Source organism: Engraulis encrasicolus, chromosome 18 (assembly GCF_034702125.1).
Source record: "Engraulis encrasicolus isolate BLACKSEA-1 chromosome 18, IST_EnEncr_1.0, whole genome shotgun sequence".
NCBI lineage: Eukaryota > Metazoa > Chordata > Actinopteri > Clupeiformes > Engraulidae > Engraulis > Engraulis encrasicolus.
In genome coordinates, this window is record NC_085874.1 from 18,902,522 (window position 1) to 18,907,521 (window position 5,000).

General features: G+C 39.9%; 1 protein-coding gene across 6 annotated transcripts in view; it reads left to right on the top strand.

Moving 5' to 3' along the window:
• The window catches only part of myo6a (myosin VIa), a 183,459-nt gene that overhangs the window by 116,080 nt on the left and 62,379 nt on the right, over positions 1-5,000 (top strand). The gene's annotated exons all lie outside the window — the stretch shown is intronic.

Sequence of the window (5,000 nt, forward strand, 5' to 3'; positions counted from 1 at the left end):
TAAGACACCCTCATGAGTTATGTGTTTACTAGTTTGACAGTTGGTTAGCATAATGATATGTGGTTGCACAGTGCTTGTGGCAGTTTGGTAATAGTCCTTTTTATGGATTATTTAGCCTGAGGGATGATGTGTTGCAATAGCGGACACAAAATGGAAATGTTGTCCTAAGAAAACCTTTTATAATAGTGAATAGTGCATAGGAGGGTGTGTGGATGCGCGTCTCTATGGAAAGACTATAAAGAGAGAGCTCGTCTCTGCATGAAGGGTGTGAGAAGTGTCACCACATTGTGCATGCCATCCTGCGCTGTGCATGTGCTGCTACTGAAAATATATTTTAAAATATATATAACACACCTTCAGCATTGCTTCTAGGCAGGCAAGAAGCAATACAAATATCGTTTCTGATCTCCAGAAAAAACGGGAACTACTCCCACTTTGTCAGGAAGCAAACAACCAGTAGAAAACCAAGGGAGGCGGGTCAACCATGCCTTTGGGAAATGTGAATTGTTCTGCTCTTGGTCAGACCAAGTCTCAAAGAGATTTGAAAGTCGATGATAATCAGGCTAGATATAAGTGTTGAACAGGCGATTTGGTAGAAATTAAACTTTACAAACTACTGGCCCAGAGCTCAACAGGCCACCTGAAATCAGATTTGGATTTGGGTCCACTTGAGGCTCTGAGCCACTTTTCGCTAAAAATAAATAAATAAGCGTGGCTGTTGATTTGCACTCAGTGATAAAACTGAATGTAACCAAGTTGTTGGGCAACGTAGAAGTAGGTAAGAATGTGGTTTAGGCAGTTGTTAAGGTGTTAAGGTAGGCATCTTGGGTGATCAAATCATTCTACCTGAAAGCTTTAACGGGATGGCGTTCTTGTTGTGATAAGGAATAAATACCTGTAGGACCAAATGTCCAATGTATTAGGTTAGAGTAAGTGAAAGATGGTGTAGTGAACAATACCTAAGACGCCACTCTTCATTCTCTCTCTCTCTCTCTCTCTCTTTCTCTTTCTCTTTCTCTTTCTCTCTCTCTCTCTCTCTCTCTCTCTCTCTCTTCTCTTCTCTTTCTCTCTCTCTTCTCTTTCTCTCTCTCTCTCTCTCTCTCTCTCTCTCTCTCTCTCTCTCTCTTTCTCTCTCTCTCTCTCTATCTCTCACTCTCGTTTTCTCACTTGTTCTCTCTGTTTGTATCTAGATGATTAAAGAAGCTCTGTTATTCTTGGACCTGATAATCAGCGATACTGGTTGACAAATATTTGTCTGCAGCTGTTAAAACTTATGGGACACAATCTTGGTGAACATAGCTGTGTTTAATTTAAACCCAAGGTCATGAGAGAGAGACCTACACCTACAATAGAATCCTTTTTTCAATAGACTCCATTTTCTTTTTTTGATACTTTTTATTGATGGTATTTTTTATAGAAGCAAGACAAATACAAAAACAAACAAAAAGAAAAAATAGACTCCATTTTCAACCGCACAAGCTGTGGTGTACTGCATTAGTGGTGGTGTACTAAATCAAGAGCCAGCAGATCACGCAGGGGCATCATTTGAATAATGCAAAAGGCACAGAGCAAGTTGAAATGTATTTAAATCACTGGTGGCACATTAAAACAACTAAATAATTGCTTCATCATACCAATCATCTCTTATTAGCTCTATGAGCTACCAACTAGCTGAGCTACTTGTCCCCAGTTGCCTATGAGTACAGTAACTTTGTTGCCTCTGTTGAGTAACTTTTGCAATGTTAGCTACTTTATTGTAACCCGCCGCATCTGATACTTGATGTCTGAGAGTGTGATTGTAAATTCAGTCTTCCTCTTCTGCAATAGATTGTTATTTTGCAGTACAAAAGGCTTTCCATCTTCTTTCTCCAAAGCAATCCAGCTCACTTTGAATTAAATTAATGTGAACGTGCTGTTTGTTTATATAATGGAACCAAACTGTCAAAAACCAAATAATAGTCAACCAGAGAGTAAGACTCCATCACCATGCGTAGGATCTGAGAGGGAGTTCAGGGAGGGTTTTTTTTCTCAAGTCATAAATTATCCATGTTGTGGCCCACTGGGGATGAAACTTGTTTTATAGATTTGATTGAGCTGGAGGCTCAATATCTCCAAATGGAGTACATATCTGTGTCGTTTAACAATTTAAGTTGTTATGTTCACAAAGTGAGTCAGCAATCTGTCTGTACACATCAGAGTTTTCAAGAGACAACAGCACAATTGTCTTTCCCTGGTGAGAATACTCCATGTTTTATTTATCTTATTTATTTGTATTGTGTCAACTTGGTTAAGACGAGTCGTTGCTACAGGCAAAAGTTTTGTGTTTCAAAAAAAGTAGAGAGCCCAAAAACAAAACGTGTCATCTCTGTAGTCATGGGTGGCAGCTTTTGCTGTGTTTCAAATCAAACAGTCTTCTGTGAATATTACACATATTACACATTTGCCACAGCTTTGCTACTGCATATGGGTGGGAGACGTGACGCCTTGTTTTTTCGTAACATTGGTTAAAAACCTACAAAACTGTTCTTTTTCCTTTAAAAAACAAATGTCAATGAAAGAAGATGTGGTACATTATGTTTCATATTAGTCTTAGATGAGAAGAAACATTTTTGTTAAGATTTATGTTAAGGTTTATATGTCAAATATCCTGCGGTGTGACTGTAACATTCATGAAACCTGGAATACAATATATATATAAATTAACCAACAACATTTTGAATAATGTATGAAGCATTTGGCATGATTGCATAAATATTAACTTTATATTAAGATATGTGAATGTGAAAAGAACTCAAGACAGTAATATTAACTACAAGTTCAATTTCGTAACACAAATTGCGTCCTGTGGGGTGACATGTATGTCAATGTTTGTGAATGGGCAGCTGCAAGGCCAACTACAAGGGTCTTAAAGACTGGCTCCTAACCAGTCAGTACCTCAGTTATTGGAGAGTGCTGTGGAAGTTTAAGGTGACTCTTAACCTCTTAATATGTCTTCATATTGCAATCTTTCTGTCACGCAATGCTTAGGTTCATTTTATGGTGTCCTGTGGTGTGACTGCCCTTATAGAAGGATTTTTTTTTTTTAATAAATGAAAAACACATATTAAGATTAAACACAATATCATTATCAAGTTAGCATGAGCTCAGATGTCAGTCATGTATACAAAAGGATTAAAATGGCCATAATGCAGTGAATTCCCTGTGGTGTGACTCCATTTTCCTGCGGTGTGACATGCCTACGCTATGTGTTGATGCAGGACACATTTTCCCAAAAATGGCAAAAATAAGGTGAAATTCCACAGACCACTAAGTGCTTTATTTTTTTCTAATTTTTTCCAATTTTTATCCATCATTTTTTTCAGGAATTTGAAAAACTTTTTTTTTTTTTTTGCGTTACGCCCTTAAACGTCAACCACCCATATGCAGCAGGCAGAACAGTTAACACAGCAATCCATATAGAGTCTGGCCGTGCCATATTAAGAGACTATTTCTTCCCACTGGTGTAGAGTCTGGAGGCAGTCATGTCAAGTGTAGCAAACCTGGGCCACCACATTAGGAAGGTGATAATAGAAAGGAAGTGTGTGGGCTGGATATACTGTGTAACCAGGCTAGGGTTGACTGTGGAAGAAGATCCGTTGGGGTGGGGGGTGGGGGGGGGGGTGTCAGTGTCAGCTGCACCTGCCTGTGTTCCATGGGAGCTCTCCACGGTGCTGAAAATCTCCCTCAGGCAGCTGCAGAGGAGGCGATTCCAGCTTTGATAATTGAAATCCATGCCACATTTTGTAGGGATGCACCGACACAGATACTGGCCCCGGTACTTGCTCATTATACTCATACTCGTACTCGTCACACACTTGGCGATACCAGGCATGATGCTGCTATTACAAGAAACAACGCAACATCTCATCACTATTGACTCCGTTGATTTGAAAGCAGCATGGAGAAAAAGTGCCGCCTTGGTATCGATATCGGTACTCTGTATCGGCAAGTACAGACAATAATTTACTCGTACTCATCAGTTTTCAAAAAAGAATTGTCATCATGCATCCCTACGTATTTGTCATCCTTCTGTTTCTGTAGCCAGCTGATAGTGATCTCTCAAATCTAGCCCCACAGGTTAGATGAGCCCAGTGGTGACATCACAAGTGCTGTGTGCACAAGCAGCAGAGAACACGTTGATGGGTTTTTGACCTGAGATTTGACGTCCCCATCTGGGATGACTACTCTGACCTACAATTTCAAAACGCAGTATCTCAGCTTACTGGTAAACTGAGAAAAAGGGCTTTAAAGTTTATTTTCTGGCGGGGCAACTGTGTTGGAGGTAAAGTGGTGAGGACACTTAAAGGATTTATCCGGAGTTGGAACAAATTTGCCTGTTTTTTGCATGTTTGGGATGAAATACAGTCACTCTAGAGCAAAATCAAGGCAAAAGGATGCGTTTTGAGAAAGTTTGATAATATCACGTTAGCCTCGTTAGCCATATCAGCTATGCAATATGAAAGATGCGGGCATCGTTTTTCGGCGGTTACACACATTTCAAAAACACAACATTTTAAAGTCTTGCACAGCTCAAAACAACGTCACACTTGCCTCGTAATATGTTGAGGGTATCCACACATAAACCGAAGTGTCCAAAGTCCTTCATGTATTCTTGAAAGGTCTGCAGAATGTGTTTTGTGAAGCTACTACCTTGAGAATATCTAAATTGCGGTCAAGACAACTATTTGACACTAAAGCCCACCAAGTAGATTGCCGAGTGCGTCGCACCATCAGCTATGATTATTTCCATAGCGAGTAACCACAGCTGATGGTGCGACGCACTCGGCAATCTACTTGGTGGGCTTTAGTGTCAAATAGTTGTCTTGACCGCAATTTAGATATTCTCAAGGTAGTAGCTTCACAAAACACATTCTGCAGACCTTTCAAGAATACATGAAGGACTTTGGACACTTCGGTTTATGTGTGGATACCCTCAACATATTACGAGGCAAGTGTGACGT